Here is a 22,404-nt window from a genome sequence, read left to right on the forward strand (position 1 = left end):
TATAATAGAGACAGTATATCGACCTGGTCTGTCATAATACAGAAGAGACAGTAGATCTAGCTCGTCTGTCATAATATAATAGACACAGTAGATCTAGCTGGTCTGTTATAATATAATAGAGACAGTAGATCTAGCTGGTCTGTCATAATACAATAGAGACAGTAGATCTAGCTGGTCTGTCATAATACAATAGAGACAGTAGATTTAGCTGCTCTGTCATACCATAATAGAAACATAGAGACAGTAGATTTAGCTGGTCTGTCATAATATAATAGAGACAGTATATCTACCTGGTCTGTCATTTTATAATAGAGAAAGTAGATCTAGCTGGTCTGTCATAATATAATAGAGACAGTAGATCTAGCTGGTCTGTCATAATATAATAGAGATAATAGAGTATATCTACCTGGTCTGTCATAATATAATAGAGACAGTAGATCTAGCTGGTCTGTCATAATATAATAGAGACAGTAGATCTAGCTGGTCTGTCATAATATAATAGAGACAGTAGATCTAGCTGGTCTGTCATAATATAATAGAGACAGTAGATCTACCTGGTCTGTCATAATATAATAGAGACAGTAGATCTAGCTGGTCTGTCATATTATAATAGAGACAGTAGATCTAGCTGGTCTGTCATAATATAATAGAGACAGTATATCTACCTGGTCTGTCATAATATAATAGAGACAGTAGATCTAGCTGGTCTGTCATAATATAATAGAGACAGTAGATCTACCTGGTCTGTCATAATATAATAGAGACAGTAGATCTAGCTGGTCTGTCATAATATAATAGAGACAGTAGATCTAGCTGGTCTGTCATAATATAATAGAGACAGTAGATCTAGCTGGTCTGTCAAAATATAATAGAGACAGTAGATCTAGCTGGTCTGTCATAATATAATAGAGACAGTAGATCTAGCTGGTCTGTCATAATATAATAGAGACAGTATATCTACCTGGTCTGTCATAATATAATAGAGACAGTATATCGACCTGGTCTGTCATAATATAATAGAGACAGTATATCTACCTGGTCTGTCATTTTATAATAGAGACAGTAGATCTAGCTGGTCTGTCATAATATAATAGAGACAGTAGATCTAGCTGGTCTGTCATAATATAATAGAGACAGTAGATCTAGCTGGTCTGTCATAATACAATAGAGACAGTAGATCTAGCTGGTCTGTCATAATACAATAGAGACAGTAGATTTAGCTGGTCTGTCATAATATAATAGAGACAGTAGATCTAGCTGGTCTGTCATAATATAATAGAGACAGTAGATCTAGCTGGTCTGTCATAATATAATAGAGACAGTAGATCTAGCTGGTCTGTCATAATATAATAGAGACAGTAGATCTAGCTGGTCTGTCATAATATAATAGAGACAGTAGATCTAGCTGGTCTGTCATAATATAATAGAGACAGTAGATCTACCTGGTCTGTCATTTTATAATAGAGACAGTAGATCTAGCTGGTCTGTCATAATATAATAGAGACAGTAGATCTAGCTGGTCTGTCATAATATAATAGAGACAGTAGATCTAGCTGGTCTGTCATAATATAATAGAGACAGTAGATCTACCTGGTCTGTCATTTTATAATAGAGACAGTAGATCTAGCTGGTCTGTCATAATATAATAGAGACAGTAGATCTAGCTGGTCTGTCATAATATAATTGAGACAGTATATCTACCTGGTCTGTCATAATATAATAGAGACAGTATATCGACCTGGTCTGTCATAATATAATAGAGACAGTATATCGACCTGGTCTGTCATAATACAGAAGAGACAGTAGATCTAGCTCGTCTGTCATAATATAATAGACACAGTAGATCTAGCTGGTCTGTTATAATATAATAGAGACAGTAGATCTAGCTGGTCTGTCATAATACAATAGAGACAGTAGATCTAGCTGGTCTGTCATAATACAATAGAGACAGTAGATTTAGCTGCTCTGTCATACCATAATAGAAACATAGAGACAGTAGATTTAGCTGGTCTGTCATAATATAATAGAGACAGTATATCTACCTGGTCTGTCATTTTATAATAGAGAAAGTAGATCTAGCTGGTCTGTCATAATATAATAGAGACAGTAGATCTAGCTGGTCTGTCATAATATAATAGAGACAGTATATCTACCTGGTCTGTCATTTTATAATAGAGACAGTAGATCTAGCTGGTCTGTCATAATATAATAGAGACAGTAGATCTAGCTGGTCTGTCATAATATAATAGAGACAGTAGATCTAGCTGGTCTGTCATAGTATAATAGGGACAGTAGATCTACCTGGTCTGTCAAAATATAATAGAGACAGTAGATCTAGCTGGTCTGTCATAATATAATAGAGACAGTAGATCTACCTGGTCTGTCAAAATATAATAGACAGTAGATTTAGTTGGTCTGTCATAATATAATAGAGCCACTAGATCTAGCTGGTCTGTCATAATATAATAGAGACAGTATATCTACCTGGTCTGTCATAATATAATAGAGACAGTATATCGACCTGGTCTGTCATAATATAATAGAGACAGTATATCGACCTGGTCTGTCATAATACAGAAGAGACAGTAGATCTAGCTCGTCTGTCATAATATAATAGAGACAGTAGATCTAGCTGGTCTGTCATAGTATAATAGGGACAGTAGATCTACCTGGTCTGTCAAAATATAATAGAGACAGTAGATCTAGCTGGTCTGTCATAATATAATAGAGACAGTAGATCTACCTGGTCTGTCAAAATATAATAGACAGTAGATTTAGTTGGTCTGTCATAATATAATAGAGCCACTAGATCTAGCTGGTCTGTCATAATATAATAGAGACAGTATATCTACCTGGTCTGTCATAATATAATAGAGACAGTATATCGACCTGGTCTGTCATAATATAATAGAGACAGTATATCGACCTGGTCTGTCATAATACAGAAGAGACAGTAGATCTAGCTCGTCTGTCATAATATAATAGAGACAGTAGATCTAGCTGGTCATAATATAATAGAGACAGTAGATCTAGCTGGTCTGTCATAATACAATAGAGACAGTAGATCTAGCTGGTCTGTCATAATACAATAGAGACAGTAGATTTAGCTGCTCTGTCATACCATAATAGAGACATAGAGACAGTAGATTTAGCTGGTCTGTCATAATATAATAGAGACAGTATATCTACCTGGTCTGTCATTTTATAATAGAGACAGTAGATCTAGCTGGTCTGTCATAATATAATAGAGACAGTAGATCTAGCTGGTCTGTCATAATATAATAGAGACAGTAGATCTAGCTGGTCTGTCATAATATAATAGAGACAGTAGATCTAGCTGGTCTGTCATAATATAATAGAGACAGTAGATCTAGCTGGTCTGTCATAATATAATAGAGACAGTAGATCTAGCTGGTCTGTCATAATATAATAGAGACAGTAGATCTAGCTGGTCTGTCATAATATAATAATAGAGACAGTAGATCTAGCTGGTCTGTCATAATATAATAGAGACAGTAGATCTACCTGGTCTGTCATTTTATAATAGAGACAGTAGATCTAGCTGGTCTGTCATAATATAATAGAGACAGTAGATCTAGCTGGTCTGTCATAATATAATAGAGACAGTAGATCTAGCTGGTCTGTCATAATATAATAGAGACAGTAGATCTAGCTGGTCTGTCATAATATAATAGAGACAGTATATCTACCTGGTCTGTCATTTTATAATAGAGACAGTAGATCTAGCTGGTCTGTCATAATATAATAGAGACAGTAGATCTAGCTGGTCTGTCATAATATAATAGAGACAGTAGATCTAGCTGGTCTGTCATAATATAATAGAGACAGTAGATCTACCTGGTCTGTCATAATATAATAGAGACAGTAGATCTAGCTGGTCTGTCATAATATAATAGAGACAGTAGATCTACCTGGTCTGTCATAATATAATAGAGACAGTAGATCTAGCTGGTCTGTCATAATATAATAGAGACAGTAGATCTAGCTGGTCTGTCATAATATAATAGAGACAGTATATCTACCTGGTCTGTCATAATATAATAGAGACAGTAGATCTAGCTGGTCTGTCATAATATAATAGAGACAGTATATCGACCTGGTCTGTCATAATATAATAGAGACAGTATATCGACCTGGTCTGTCATAATACAGAAGAGACAGTAGATCTAGCTCGTCTGTCATAATATAATAGAGACAGTAGATCTAGCTGGTCTGTCATAATATAATAGAGACAGTAGATCTACCTGGTCTGTCAAAATATAATAGACAGTAGATTTAGTTGGTCTGTCATAATATAATAGAGCCACTAGATCTAGCTGGTCTGTCATAATATAATAGAGACAGTATATCTACCTGGTCTGTCATAATATAATAGAGACAGTATATCGACCTGGTCTGTCATAATATAATAGAGACAGTATATCGACCTGGTCTGTCATAATACAGAAGAGACAGTAGATCTAGCTGGTCTGTCATAATATAATAGAGACAGTAGATCTAGCTGGTCTGTTATAATATAATAGAGACAGTAGATCTAGCTGGTCTGTCATAATACAATAGAGACAGTAGATCTAGCTGGTCTGTCATAATATAATAGAGACAGTAGATCTACCTGGTCTGTCAAAATATAATAGAGACAGTAGATTTAGTTGGTCGTCATAATATAATAGAGCCACTAGATCTAGCTGGTCTGTCATAATATAATTGAGACAGTATATCTACCTGGTCTGTCATAATATAATAGAGACAGTATATCTAGACCTGGTCTGTCATAATATAATAGAGACAGTATATCTACCTGGTCTGTCATAATACAGAAGAGACAGTAGATCTAGCTGGTCTGTCATAATACAATAGAGACAGTAGATCTAGCTGGTCTGTCATAATACAATAGAGACAGTAGATTTAGCTGCTCTGTCATACCATAATAGAGACAGTAGATTTAGCTGGTCTGTCATAATATAATAGAGACAGTATATCTACCTGGTCTGTCATTTTATAATAGAGACAGTAGATCTAGCTGGTCTGTCATAATATAATAGAGACAGTAGATCTAGCTGGTCTGTCATAATATAATAGAGACAGTATATCTACCTGGTCTGTCATTTTATAAATCTAGCTGGTCTGTCATAATATAATAGAGACAGTAGATCTAGCTGGTCTGTCATAATATAATAGAGACAGTAGATCTAGCTGGTCTGTCTAATATAATAGAGACAGTAGATCTAGCTGGTCTGTCAAATATAATAGAGACAGTAGATCTAGCTGGTCTGTCATAATATAATAGAGACTAGATCTAGCTGGTCTGTCATAATATAATAGAGACAGTATAACCTGGTCTGTCATAATATAATAGAGACAGTAGATCTAGAGACAGTATATCTACCTGGTCTGTCATAATATAATCAGTATAACCTGGTCTGTCATATATAGAGACAGTAGATCTAGCTGGTCTGTCATAATATAATAGAGACAGTAGATCTAGCTGGTCTGTCATAATATAATAGAGACAGTAGATCTACCTGGTCTGTCAAAATATAATAGAGACAGTAGATCTAGCTGGTCTGTCATAATATAATAGAGACAGTAGATCTACCTGGTCTGTCAAAATATAATAGACAGTAGATTTAGCTGGTCTGTCATAATATAATAGAGCCAGTAGATCTAGCTGGTCTGTCATAATATAATAGAGACAGTATATCTACCTGGTCTGTCATAATATAATAGAGACAGTATATCTACCTGGTCTGTCATAATATAATAGAGACAGTAGATCGAGCTGGTCTGTCATAATAGAGACAGTAGATCTAGCTCGTCTGTCATAATATAATAGACACAGTAGATCTAGCTGGTCTGTTATAATATAATAGAGACAGTAGATCTAGCTGGTCTGTCATAATACAATAGAGACAGTAGATCTAGCTGGTCTGTCATAATACAATAGAGACAGTAGATTTAGCTGCTCTGTCATACCATAATACATAGAGACAGTAGATTTAGCTGCTCTGTCATAATATAATAGAGACAGTATATCGACCTGGTCTGTCATAATATAATAGAGACAGTATATCGACCTGGTCTGTCATAATACAGAAGAGACAGTAGATCTAGCTGGTCTGTCATAATATAATAGACACAGTAGATCTAGCTGGTCTGTTATAATATAATAGAGACAGTAGATCTAGCTGGTCTGTCATAATACAATAGAGACAGTAGATCTAGCTGGTCTGTCATAATATAATAGAGACAGTAGATCTACCTGGTCTGTCAAAATATAATAGAGACAGTAGATTTAGTTGGTCTGTCATAATATAATAGAGCCACTAGATCTAGCTGGTCTGTCATAATATAATTGAGACAGTATATCTACCTGGTCTGTCATAATATAATAGAGACAGTATATCGACCTGGTCTGTCATAATATAATAGAGACAGTATATCGACCTGGTCTGTCATAATACAGAAGAGACAGTAGATCTAGCTGGTCTGTCATAATACAATAGAGACAGTAGATCTAGCTGGTCTGTCATAATACAATAGAGACAGTAGATTTAGCTGCTCTGTCATACCATAATAGAGACATAGAGACAGTAGATTTAGCTGGTCTGTCATAATATAATAGAGACAGTATATCTACCTGGTCTGTCATTTTATAATAGAGAAAGTAGATCTAGCTGGTCTGTCATAATATAATAGAGACAGTAGATCTAGCTGGTCTGTCATAATATAATAGAGACAGTATATCTACCTGGTCTGTCATTTTATAATAGAGACAGTAGATCTAGCTGGTCTGTCATAATATAATAGAGACAGTAGATCTAGCTGGTCTGTCATAATATAATAGAGACAGTAGATCTAGCTGGTCTGTCATAGTATAATAGGGACAGTAGATCTACCTGGTCTGTCAAAATATAATAGAGACAGTAGATCTAGCTGGTCTGTCATAATATAATAGAGACAGTAGATCTACCTGGTCTGTCAAAATATAATAGACAGTAGATTTAGTTGGTCTGTCATAATATAATAGAGCCACTAGATCTAGCTGGTCTGTCATAATATAATAGAGACAGTATATCTACCTGGTCTGTCATAATATAATAGAGACAGTATATCGACCTGGTCTGTCATAATATAATAGAGACAGTATATCGACCTGGTCTGTCATAATACAGAAGAGACAGTAGATCTAGCTCGTCTGTCATAATATAATAGACACAGTAGATCTAGCTGGTCTGTTATAATATAATAGAGACAGTAGATCTAGCTGGTCTGTCATAATACAATAGAGACAGTAGATCTAGCTGGTCTGTCATAATACAATAGAGACAGTAGATTTAGCTGCTCTGTCATACCATAATAGAGACATAGAGACAGTAGATTTAGCTGCTCTGTCATAATATAATAGAGACAGTATATCTACCTGGTCTGTCATTTTATAATAGAGACAGTAGATCTAGCTGGTCTGTCATAATATAATAGAGACAGTAGATCTAGCTGGTCTGTCATAATATAATAGACAGTAGATCTAGCTGGTCTGTCATAATATAATAGACACAGTAGATCTAGCTGGTCTGTCATAATATAATAGAGACAGTAGATCTACCTGGTCTGTCATTTTATAATAGAGACAGTAGATCTAGCTGGTCTGTCATAATATAATAGAGACAGTAGATCTAGCTGGTCTGTCATAATATAATAGAGACAGTAGATCTAGCTGGTCTGTCATAATATAATAGAGACAGTGGTCCTTCTGTAGCTGGCGCTGTAACGCCAGGGAAGTGGGTTCAATCCCGGGACCACCCATACGTAGAATGTATGCACACATGACTGTAAGTCGCTTTGGATAAAAGCGTCTGCTAAATGGCATATATTATTAATATTATTATTATTATTATCTACCTGGTATGTCATTTTATAATAGAGACAGTAGATCTAGCTGGTCTGTCATAATATAATAGAGACAGTAGATCTAGCTGGTCTGTCATAATATAATAGAGAAAGTAGATCTAGCTGGTCTGTCATAATATAATAGAGACAGTAGATCTAGCTGGTCTGTCATAATATAATAGAGACAGTATATCTACCTGGTCTGTCATTTTATAATAGAGACAGTAGATCTAGCTGGTCTGTCATAATATAATAGAGACAGTAGATCTAGCTGGTCTGTCATAATATAATAGAGACAGTAGATCTAGCTGGTCTGTCATAGTATAATAGGGACAGTAGATCTACCTGGTCTGTCAAAATATAATAGAGACAGTAGATCTAGCTGGTCTGTCATAATATAATAGAGACAGTAGATCTACCTGGTCTGTCAAAATATAATAGACAGTAGATTTAGTTGGTCTGTCATAATATAATAGAGCCACTAGATCTAGCTGGTCTGTCATAATATAATAGAGACAGTATATCTACCTGGTCTGTCATAATATAATAGAGACAGTATATCGACCTGGTCTGTCATAATATAATAGAGACAGTATATCGACCTGGTCTGTCATAATACAGAAGAGACAGTAGATCTAGCTGGTCTGTCATAATATAATAGACACAGTAGATCTAGCTGGTCTGTTATAATATAATAGAGACAGTAGATCTAGCTGGTCTGTCATAATACAATAGAGACAGTAGATCTAGCTGGTCTGTCATAATACAATAGAGACAGTAGATTTAGCTGCTCTGTCATACCATAATAGAGACATAGAGACAGTAGATTTAGCTGCTCTGTCATAATATAATAGAGACAGTATATCTACCTGGTCTGTCATTTTATAATAGAGACAGTAGATCTAGCTGGTCTGTCATAATATAATAGAGACAGTAGATCTAGCTGGTCTGTCATAATATAATAGACAGTAGATCTAGCTGGTCTGTCATAATATAATAGACACAGTAGATCTAGCTGGTCTGTCATAATATAATAGAGACAGTAGATCTACCTGGTCTGTCATTTTATAATAGAGACAGTAGATCTAGCTGGTCTGTCATAATATAATAGAGACAGTAGATCTAGCTGGTCTGTCATAATATAATAGAGACAGTAGATCTACCTGGTCTGTCAAAATATAATAGAGACAGTAGATTTAGTTGGTCTGTCATAATATAATAGAGCCACTAGATCTAGCTGGTCTGTCATAATATAATTGAGACAGTATATCTACCTGGTCTGTCATAATATAATAGAGACAGTATATCGACCTGGTCTGTCATAATATAATAGAGACAGTATATCGACCTGGTCTGTCATAATACAGAAGAGACAGTAGATCTAGCTCGTCTGTCATAATATAATAGACACAGTAGATCTAGCTGGTCTGTTATAATATAATAGAGACAGTAGATCTAGCTGGTCTGTCATAATACAATAGAGACAGTAGATCTAGCTGGTCTGTCATAATACAATAGAGACAGTAGATTTAGCTGCTCTGTCATACCATAATAGAGACATAGAGACAGTAGATTTAGCTGGTCTGTCATAATATAATAGAGACAGTATATCTACCTGGTCTGTCATTTTATAATAGAGAAAGTAGATCTAGCTGGTCTGTCATAATATAATAGAGACAGTAGATCTAGCTGGTCTGTCATAATATAATAGACAGTAGATCTAGCTGGTCTGTCATAATATAATAGACACAGTAGATCTAGCTGGTCTGTCATAATATAATAGAGACAGTAGATCTACCTGGTCTGTCATTTTATAATAGAGACAGTAGATCTAGCTGGTCTGTCATAATATAATAGAGACAGTAGATCTAGCTGGTCTGTCATAATATAATAGAGACAGTAGATCTACCTGGTCTGTCATAATATAATAGAGACAGTATATCTACCTGGTCTGTCATTTTATAATAGAGACAGTAGATCTAGCTGGTCTGTCATAATATAATAGAGACAGTAGATCTAGCTGGTCTGTCATAATATAATAGAGACAGTATATCTACCTGGTCTGTCATTTTATAATAGAGACAGTAGATCTAGCTGGTCTGTCATAATATAATAGAGACAGTAGATCTAGCTGGTCTGTCATAATATAATAGAGACAGTAGATCTAGCTGGTCTGTCATAATACAATAGATACAGTAGATCTAGCTGGTCTGTCATAATACAATAAAGACAGTAGATTTAGCTGCTCTGTCATACCATAATAGAGACATAGAGACAGTAGATTTAGCTGCTCTGTCATACCATAATAGAGACATAGAGACAGTAGATTTAGCTGGTCTGTCATAATATAATAGAGACAGTAGATCTAGCTGGTCTGTCATAATATAATAGAGACAGTAGATCTAGCTGGTCTGTCATAGTATAATAGGGACAGTAGATCTACCTGGTCTGTCATTTTATAATAGAGACAGTAGATCTAGCTGGTCTGTCATAATATAATAGAGGCAGTAGATCTAGCTGGTCTGTCATAATATAATAGAGACAGTAGATCTAGCTGGTCTGTCATAGTATAATAGGGACAGTAGATCTAGCTGGTCTGTCATAATATAATAGAGACAGTAGATCTACCTGGTCTGTCAAAATATAATAGAGACAGTAGATTTAGCTGCTCTGTCATACCATAATAGAGACATAGATCTAGCTGGTCTGTCATAATATAATAGACACAGTAGATCTAGCTGGTCTGTTATAATATAATAGAGACAGTAGATCTAGCTGGTCTGTCATAATACAATAGAGACAGTAGATCTAGCTGGTCTGTCATATTATAATAGAGACAGTAGATATAGCTGGTCTGTCATATTATAATAGAGACAATTTATCTAGCTGGTCTGTCATAATACAATAGCGAGAATAGATCTAGCTGGTGTGTCATAATATAATAGACACAGTAGATCTAGCTGGTCTGTTATAATATAATAGAGACAGTAGATCTAGCTGGTCTGTCATAATACAATAGAGACAGTAGATCTAGCTGGTCTGTCATAATACAATAGAGACAGTAGATTTAGCTGGTCTGTGATACCATAATAGAGACATAGATCTAGCTGGTCTGTCATAATATAATAGACACAGTAGATCTAGCTGGTCTGTTATAATATAATAGAGACAGTAGATCTAGCTGGTCTGTCATAATACAATAGAGACAGTAGATCTAGCTGGTCTGTCATAATACAATAGAGACAGTAGATCTAGCTGGTCTGTCATAATACAATAGAGACAGTAGATTTAGCTGGTCTGTGATACCATAATAGAGACATAGATCTAGCTGGTCTGTCATAATATAATAGACACAGTAGATCTAGCTGGTCTGTTATAATATAATAGAGACAGTAGATCTAGCTGGTCTGTCATAATACAATAGAGACAGTAGATCTAGCTGGTCTGTCATAATATAATAGAGACAGTAGATCTAGCTGGTCTGTCATAGTATAATAGGGACAGTAGATCTACCTGGTCTGTCAAAATATAATAGAGACAGTAGATTTAGCTGCTCTGTCATACCATAATAGAGACATAGATCTAGCTGGTCTGTCATAATATAATAGACACAGTAGATCTAGCTGGTCTGTTATAATATAATAGAGACAGTAGATCTAGCTGGTCTGTCATAATACAATAGAGACAGTAGATCTAGCTGGTCTGTCATAATATAATAGACACAGTAGATCTAGCTGGTCTGTTATAATATAATAGAGACAGTAGATCTAGCTGGTCTGTCATAATACAATAGACACAGTAGATCTAGCTGGTCTGTTATAATATAATAGAGACAGTAGATCTAGCTGGTCTGTCATAATACAATAGAGACAGTAGATCTAGCTGGTCTGTCATAATATAATAGAGACAGTAGATCTAGCTGGTCTGTCATAATATAATAGAGACAGTAGATCGACCTGGTCTGTCATAGTATAATAGGGACAGTAGATCTACCTGGTCTGTCAAAATATAATAGAGACAGTAGATCTAGCTGGTCTGTCATAATATAATAGAGACAGTAGATCTACCTGGTCTGTCAAAATATAATAGACAGTAGATTTAGTTGGTCTGTCATAATATAATAGAGCCACTAGATCTAGCTGGTCTGTCATACCATAATAGAGACATAGAGACAGTAGATTTAGCTGCTCTGTCATACCATAATAGAGACATAGAGACAGTAGATTTAGCTGGTCTGTCATAATATAATAGAGACAGTAGATCTAGCTGGTCTGTCATAATATAATAGAGACAGTAGATCTAGCTGGTCTGTCATAGTATAATAGGGACAGTAGATCTACCTGGTCTGTCATTTTATAATAGAGACAGTAGATCTAGCTGGTCTGTCATAATATAATAGAGGCAGTAGATCTAGCTGGTCTGTCATAATATAATAGAGACAGTAGATCTAGCTGGTCTGTCATAGTATAATAGGGACAGTAGATCTAGCTGGTCTGTCATAATATAATAGAGACAGTAGATCTACCTGGTCTGTCAAAATATAATAGAGACAGTAGATTTAGCTGCTCTGTCATACCATAATAGAGACATAGATCTAGCTGGTCTGTCATAATATAATAGACACAGTAGATCTAGCTGGTCTGTTATAATATAATAGAGACAGTAGATCTAGCTGGTCTGTCATAATACAATAGAGACAGTAGATCTAGCTGGTCTGTCATAATACAATAGAGACAGTAGATTTATCTGCTCTGTCATACCATAATAGAGACATAGAGACAGTAGATTTAGCTGCTCTGTCATAATATAATAGACACAGTAGATCTAGCTGGTCTGTTATAATATAATAGAGACAGTATATCGACCTGGTCTGTCATAATATAATAGAGACAGTATATCGACCTGGTCTGTCATAATACAGAAGAGACAGTAGATCTAGCTGGTCTGTCATAATATAATAGACACAGTAGATCTAGCTGGTCTGTTATAATATAATAGAGACAGTAGATCTAGCTGGTCTGTCATAATACAATAGATACAGTAGATCTAGCTGGTCTGTCATAATACAATAGCGACAGTAGATTTAGCTGCTCTGTCATACCATAATAGAGACATAGAGACAGTAGATTTAGCTGCTCTGTCATACCATAATAGAGACATAGAGACAGTAGATTTAGCTGGTCTGTCATAATATAATAGAGACAGTAGATCTAGCTGGTCTGTCATAATATAATAGAGACAGTAGATCTAGCTGGTCTGTCATAGTATAATAGGGACAGTAGATCTACCTGGTCTGTCATTTTATAATAGAGACAGTAGATCTAGCTGGTCTGTCATAATATAATAGAGGCAGTAGATCTAGCTGGTCTGTCATAATACAATAGAGACAGTAGATTTAGCTGCTCTGTCATACCATAATAGAGACATAGAGACAGTAGATTTAGCTGGTCTGTCATAATATAATAGAGACAGTATATCTACCTGGTCTGTCATTTTATAATAGAGAAAGTAGATCTAGCTGGTCTGTCATAATATAATAGAGACAGTAGATCTAGCTGGTCTGTCATAATATAATAGAGACAGTATATCTACCTGGTCTGTCATTTTATAATAGAGACAGTAGATCTAGCTGGTCTGTCATAATATAATAGAGACAGTAGATCTAGCTGGTCTGTCATAATATAATAGAGACAGTAGATCTAGCTGGTCTGTCATAGTATAATAGGGACAGTAGATCTACCTGGTCTGTCAAAATATAATAGAGACAGTAGATCTAGCTGGTCTGTCATAATATAATAGAGACAGTAGATCTACCTGGTCTGTCAAAATATAATAGACAGTAGATTTAGTTGGTCTGTCATAATATAATAGAGCCACTAGATCTAGCTGGTCTGTCATAATATAATAGAGACAGTATATCTACCTGGTCTGTCATAATATAATAGAGACAGTATATCGACCTGGTCTGTCATAATATAATAGAGACAGTATATCGACCAGGTCTGTCATAATACAGAAGAGACAGTAGATCTAGCTGGTCTGTCATAATATAATAGACACAGTAGATCTAGCTGGTCTGTTATAATATAACAGAGACAGTAGATCTAGCTGGTCTGTCATAATACAATAGAGACAGTAGATCTAGCTGGTCTGTCATAATACAATAGAGACAGTAGATTTTGCTGCTCTGTCATACCATAATAGAGACATAGAGACAGTAGATTTAGCTGCTCTGTCATAATATAATAGAGACAGTATATCTACCTGGTCTGTCATTTTATAATAGAGACAGTAGATCTAGCTGGTCTGTCATAATATAATAGAGACAGTAGATCTAGCTGGTCTGTCATAATATAATAGAGACAGTATATCTACCTGGTCTGTCATTTTATAATAGAGACAGTAGATCTAGCTGGTCTGTCATAATATAATAGAGACAGTAGATCTAGCTGGTCTGTCATAATATAATAGAGACAGTATATCTACCTGGTCTGTCATTTTATAATAGAGACAGTAGATCTAGCTGGTCTGTCATAATATAATAGAGACAGTAGATCTAGCTGGTCTGTCATAATATAATAGAGACAGTAGATCTAGCTGGTCTGTCATAATACAATAGATACAGTAGATCTAGCTGGTCTGTCATAATACAATAAAGACAGTAGATTTAGCTGCTCTGTCATACCATAATAGAGACATAGAGACAGTAGATTTAGCTGCTCTGTCATACCATAATAGAGACATAGAGACAGTAGATTTAGCTGGTCTGTCATAATATAATAGAGACAGTAGATCTAGCTGGTCTGTCATAATATAATAGAGACAGTAGATCTAGCTGGTCTGTCATAGTATAATAGGGACAGTAGATCTACCTGGTCTGTCATTTCATAATAGAGACAGTAGATCTAGCTGGTCTGTCATAATATAATAGAGGCAGTAGATCTAGCTGGTCTGTCATAATATAATAGAGACAGTAGATCTAGCTGGTCTGTCATAGTATAATAGGGACAGTAGATCTAGCTGGTCTGTCATAATATAATAGAGACAGTAGATCTACCTGGTCTGTCAAAATATAATAGAGACAGTAGATTTAGCTGCTCTGTCATACCATAATAGAGACATAGATCTAGCTGGTCTGTCATAATATAATAGACACAGTAGATCTAGCTGGTCTGTTATAATATAATAGAGACAGTAGATCTAGCTGGTCTGTCATAATACAGAAGAGACAGTAGATCTAGCTGGTCTGTCATAATATAATAGACACAGTAGATCTAGCTGGTCTGTTATAATATAATAGAGACAGTAGATCTAGCTGGTCTGTCATAATACAATAGATACAGTAGATCTAGCTGGTCTGTCATAATACAATAGAGACAGTAGATTTAGCTGCTCTGTCATACCATAATAGAGACATAGAGACAGTAGATTTAGCTGCTCTGTCATACCATAATAGAGACATAGAGACAGTAGATTTAGCTGGTCTGTCATAATATAATAGAGACAGTAGATCTAGCTGGTCTGTCATAATATAATAGAGACAGTAGATCTAGCTGGTCTGTCATAGTATAATAGGGACAGTAGATCTACCTGGTCTGTCATTTTATAATAGAGACAGTAGATTTAGCTGGTCTGTCATAATATAATAGAGACAGTATATCTACCTGGTCTGTCATTTTATAATAGAGAAAGTAGATCTAGCTGGTCTGTCATAATATAATAGAGACAGTAGATCTAGCTGGTCTGTCATAATATAATAGAGACAGTATATCTACCTGGTCTGTCATTTTATAATAGAGGCAGTAGATCTAGCTGGTCTGTCATAATATAATAGAGACAGTAGATCTAGCTGGTCTGTCATAATATAATAGAGACAGTAGATCTAGCTGGTCTGTCATAGTATAATAGGGACAGTAGATCTACCTGGTCTGTCAAAATATAATAGAGACAGTAGATCTAGCTGGTCTGTCATAATATAATAGAGACAGTAGATCTACCTGGTCTGTCAAAATATAATAGACAGTAGATTTAGTTGGTCTGTCATAATATAATAGAGCCACTAGATCTAGCTGGTCTGTCATAATATAATAGAGACAGTATATCTACCTGGTCTGTCATAATATAATAGAGACAGTATATCGACCTGGTCTGTCATAATATAATAGAGACAGTATATCGACCAGGTCTGTCATAATACAGAAGAGACAGTAGATCTAGCTGGTCTGTCATAATATAATAGACACAGTAGATCTAGCTGGTCTGTTATAATATAATAGAGACAGTAGATCTAGCTGGTCTGTCATAATACAATAGAGACAGTAGATCTAGCTGGTCTGTCATAATACAATAGAGACAGTAGATTTTGCTGCTCTGTCATACCATAATAGAGACATAGAGACAGTAGATTTAGCTGCTCTGTCATAATATAATAGAGACAGTATATCTACCTGGTCTGTCATTTTATAATAGAGACAGTAGATCTAGCTGGTCTGTCATAATATAATAGAGACAGTAGATCTAGCTGGTCTGTCATAATATAATAGAGACAGTATATCTACCTGGTCTGTCATTTTATAATAGAGACAGTAGATCTAGCTGGTCTGTCATAATATAATAGAGACAGTAGATCTAGCTGGTCTGTCATAATATAATAGAGACAGTATATCTACCTGGTCTGTCATTTATAATAGAGACAGTAGATCTAGCTGGTCTGTCATAATATAATAGAGACAGTAGATCTAGCTGGTCTGTCATAATATAATAGAGACAGTAGATCTAACTGGTCTGTCATAATACAATAGATACAGTAGATCTAGCTGGTCTGTCATAATACAATAAAGACAGTAGATTTAGCTGCTCTGTCATACCATAATAGAGACATAGAGACAGTAGATTTAGCTGCTCTGTCATACCATAATAGAGACATAGAGACAGTAGATTTAGCTGCTCTGTCATACCATAATAGAGACATAGAGACAGTAGATTTAGCTGGTCTGTCATAATATAATAGAGACAGTAGATCTAGCTGGTCTGTCATAATATAATAGAGACAGTAGATCTAGCTGGTCTGTCATAGTATAATAGGGACAGTAGATCTACCTGGTCTGTCATTTTATAATAGAGACAGTAGATCTAGCTGGTCTGTCATAATATAATAGAGGCAGTAGATCTAGCTGGTCTGTCATAATATAATAGAGACAGTAGATCTAGCTGGTCTGTCATAGTATAATAGGGACAGTAGATCTAGCTGGTCTGTCATAATATAATAGAGACAGTAGATCTACCTGGTCTGTCAAAATATAATAGAGACAGTAGATTTAGCTGCTCTGTCATACCATAATAGAGACATAGATCTAGCTGGTCTGTCATAATATAATAGACACAGTAGATCTAGCTGGTCTGTTATAATATAATAGAGACAGTAGATCTAGCTGGTCTGTCATAATACAATAGAGACAGTAGATCTAGCTGGTCTGTCATATTATAATAGAGACAGTAGATATAGCTGGTCTGTCATATTATAATAGAGACAATTTATCTAGCTGGTCTGTCATAATACAATAGCGAGAATAGATCTAGCTGGTGTGTCATTTTATAATGGAGTCTGTATATCTACCTGGTCTCTCATAATATAATAGAGACAGTAGATCTAGCTGGTCTGTCATAATACAATAGAGACAGTAGATCTAGCTGGTCTGTCATAATACAATAGAGACAGTAGATTTAGCTGGTCTGTGATACCATAATAGAGACATAGATCTAGCTGGTCTGTCATAATATAATAGACACAGTAGATCTAGCTGGTCTGTAATAATATAATAGAGACAGTAGATCTAGCTGGTATGTCATAATACAATAGAGACAGTAGATCTAGCTGGTCTGTCATAATATAATAGAGACAGTAGATCTAGCTGGTCTGTCATAGTATAATAGGGACAGTAGATCTACCTGGTCTGTCAAAATATAATAGAGACAGTAGATTTAGCTGCTCTGTCATACCATAATAGAGACATAGATCTAGCTGGTCTGTCATAATATAATAGACACAGTAGATCTAGCTGGTCTGTTATAATATAATAGAGACAGTAGATCTAGCTGGTCTGTCATAATACAATAGAGACAGTAGATCTAGCTGGTCTGTCATAATATAATAGACACAGTAGATCTAGCTGGTCTGTTATAATATAATAGAGACAGTAGATCTAGCTGGTCTGTCATAATACAATAGACACAGTAGATCTAGCTGGTCTGTTATAATATAATAGAGACAGTAGATCTAGCTGGTCTGTCATAATACAATAGAGACAGTAGATCTAGCTGGTCTGTCATAATATAATAGAGACAGTATATCGACCTGGTCTGTCATAATATAATAGAGACAGTATATCGACCTGGTCTGTCATAATACAGAAGAGACAGTAGATCTAGCTGGTCTGTCATAATATAATAGACACAGTAGATCTAGCTGGTCTGTTATAATATAATAGAGACAGTAGATCTAGCTGGTCTGTCATAATACAATAGATACAGTAGATCTAGCTGGTCTGTCATAATACAATAGAGACAGTAGATTTAGCTGCTCTGTCATACCATAATAGAGACATAGAGACAGTAGATTTAGCTGCTCTGTCATACCATAATAGAGACATAGAGACAGTAGATTTAGCTGGTCTGTCATAATATAATAGAGACAGTAGATCTAGCTGGTCTGTCATAATATAATAGAGACAGTAGATCTAGCTGGTCTGTCATAGTATAATAGGGACAGTAGATCTACCTGGTCTGTCATTTTATAATAGAGACAGTAGATCTAGCTGGTCTGTCATAATATAATAGAGGCAGTAGATCTAGCTGGTCTGTCATAATATAATAGAGACAGTAGATCTAGCTGGTCTGTCATAGTATAATAGGGACAGTAGATCTAGCTGGTCTGTCATAATATAATAGAGACAGTAGATCTACCTGGTCTGTCAAAATATAATAGAGACAGTAGATTTAGCTGCTCTGTCATACCATAATAGAGACATAGATCTAGCTGGTCTGTCATAATATAATAGACACAGTAGATCTAGCTGGTCTGTTATAATATAATAGAGACAGTAGATCTAGCTGGTCTGTCATAATACAATAGAGACAGTAAATCTAGCTGGTCTGTCATACCATAATAGAGACATAGAGACAGTAGATTTAGCTGCTCTGTCATACCATAATAGAGACATAGAGACAGTAGATTTAGCTGGTCTGTCATAATATAATAGAGACAGTAGATCTAGCTGGTCTGTCATAATATAATAGAGACAGTAGATCTAGCTGGTCTGTCATAGTATAATAGGGACAGTAGATCTACCTGGTCTGTCATTTTATAATAGAGACAGTAGATCTAGCTGGTCTGTCATAATATAATAGAGACAGTATATCTACCTGGTCTGTCATTTTATAATAGAGAAAGTAGATCTAGCTGGTCTGTCATAATATAATAGAGACAGTAGATCTAGCTGGTCTGTCATAATATAATAGAGACAGTATATCTACCTGGTCTGTCATTTTATAATAGAGGCAGTAGATCTAGCTGGTCTGTCATAATATAATAGAGACAGTAGATCTAGCTGGTCTGTCATAATATAATAGAGACAGTAGATCTAGCTGGTCTGTCATAGTATAATAGGGACAGTAGATCTACCTGGTCTGTCAAAATATAATAGAGACAGTAGATCTAGCTGGTCTGTCATAATATAATAGAGACAGTAGATCTACCTGGTCTGTCAAAATATAATAGACAGTAGATTTAGTTGGTCTGTCATAATATAATAGAGCCACTAGATCTAGCTGGTCTGTCATAATATAATAGAGACAGTATATCTACCTGGTCTGTCATAATATAATAGAGACAGTATATCGACCTGGTCTGTCATAATATAATAGAGACAGTATATCGACCAGGTCTGTCATAATACAGAAGAGACAGTAGATCTAGCTGGTCTGTCATAATATAATAGACACAGTAGATCTAGCTGGTCTGTTATAATATAATAGAGACAGTAGATCTAGCTGGTCTGTCATAATACAATAGAGACAGTAGATCTAGCTGGTCTGTCATAATACAATAGAGACAGTAGATTTTGCTGCTCTGTCATACCATAATAGAGACATAGAGACAGTAGATTTAGCTGCTCTGTCATAATATAATAGAGACAGTATATCTACCTGGTCTGTCATTTTATAATAGAGACAGTAGATCTAGCTGGTCTGTCATAATATAATAGAGACAGTAGATCTAGCTGGTCTGTCATAATATAATAGAGACAGTATATCTACCTGGTCTGTCATTTTATAATAGAGACAGTAGATCTAGCTGGTCTGTCATAATATAATAGAGACAGTAGATCTAGCTGGTCTGTCATAATATAATAGAGACAGTATATCTACCTGGTCTGTCATTTTATAATAGAGACAGTAGATCTAGCTGGTCTGTCATAATATAATAGAGACAGTAGATCTAGCTGGTCTGTCATAATATAATAGAGACAGTAGATCTAGCTGGTCTGTGATAATACAATAGAGACAGTAGATCTAGCTGGTCTGTCATAATACAATAGAGACAGTAGATTTAGCTGCTCTGTCAAACCATAATAGAGACATAGAGACAGTAGATTTAGCTGCTCTGTCATACCATAATAGAGACATAGAGACAGTAGATGTAGCTGGTCTGTCATAATATAATAGAGACAGTAGATCTAGCTGGTCTGTCATAATATAATAGAGACAGTAGATCTAGCTGGTCTGTCATAGTATAATAGGGACAGTAGATCTACCTGGTCTGTCATTTCATAATAGAGACAGTAGATCTAGCTGGTCTGTCATAATATAATAGAGGCAGTAGATCTAGCTGGTCTGTCATAATATAATAGAGACAGTAGATCTAGCTGGTCTGTCATAGTATAATAGGGACAGTAGATCTAGCTGGTCTGTCATAATATAATAGAGACAGTAGATCTACCTGGTCTGTCAAAATATAATAGAGACAGTAGATTTAGCTGCTCTGTCATACCATAATAGAGACATAGATCTAGCTGGTCTGTCATAATATAATAGACACAGTAGATCTAGCTGGTCTGTTATAATATAATAGAGACAGTAGATCTAGCTGGTCTGTCATAATACAGAAGAGACAGTAGATCTAGCTGGTCTGTCATAATATAGAAGAGACAGTAGATCTAGCTGGTCTGTTATAATATAATAGAGACAGTAGATCTAGCTGGTCTGTCATAATACAATAGATACAGTAGATCTAGCTGGTCTGTCATAATACAATAGAGACAGTAGATTTAGCTGCTCTGTCATACCATAATAGAGACATAGAGACAGTAGATTTAGCTGCTCTGTCATACCATAATAGAGACATAGAGACAGTAGATTTAGCTGGTCTGTCATAATATAATAGAGACAGTAGATCTAGCTGGTCTGTCATAATATAATAGAGACAGTAGATCTAGCTGGTCTGTCATAGTATAATAGGGACAGTAGATCTACCTGGTCTGTCATTTTATAATAGAGACAGTAGATTTAGCTGGTCTGTCATAATATAATAGAGACAGTATATCTACCTGGTCTGTCATTTTATAATAGAGAAAGTAGATCTAGCTGGTCTGTCATAATATAATAGAGACAGTAGATCTAGCTGGTCTGTCATAATATAATAGAGACAGTATATCTACCTGGTCTGTCATTTTATAATAGAGGCAGTAGATCTAGCTGGTCTGTCATAATATAATAGAGACAGTAGATCTAGCTGGTCTGTCATAATATAATAGAGACAGTAGATCTAGCTGGTCTGTCATAGTATAATAGGGACAGTAGATCTACCTGGTCTGTCAAAATATAATAGAGACAGTAGATCTAGCTGGTCTGTCATAATATAATAGAGACAGTAGATCTACCTGGTCTGTCAAAATATAATAGACAGTAGATTTAGTTGGTCTGTCATAATATAATAGAGCCACTAGATCTAGCTGGTCTGTCATAATATAATAGAGACAGTATATCTACCTGGTCTGTCATAATATAATAGAGACAGTATATCGACCTGGTCTGTCATAATATAATAGAGACAGTATATCGACCAGGTCTGTCATAATACAGAAGAGACAGTAGATCTAGCTGGTCTGTCATAATATAATAGACACAGTAGATCTAGCTGGTCTGTTATAATATAATAGAGACAGTAGATCTAGCTGGTCTGTCATAATACAATAGAGACAGTAGATCTAGCTGGTCTGTCATAATACAATAGAGACAGTAGATTTTGCTGCTCTGTCATACCATAATAGAGACATAGAGACAGTAGATTTAGCTGCTCTGTCATAATATAATAGAGACAGTATATCTACCTGGTCTGTCATTTTATAATAGAGACAGTAGATCTAGCTGGTCTGTCATAATATAATAGAGACAGTATATCTACCTGGTCTGTCATTTTATAATAGAGACAGTATATCT

The sequence above is a fragment of the Oncorhynchus keta genome, unplaced genomic scaffold, assembly GCF_023373465.1.
Source record: "Oncorhynchus keta strain PuntledgeMale-10-30-2019 unplaced genomic scaffold, Oket_V2 Un_contig_384_pilon_pilon, whole genome shotgun sequence".
NCBI lineage: Eukaryota > Metazoa > Chordata > Actinopteri > Salmoniformes > Salmonidae > Oncorhynchus > Oncorhynchus keta.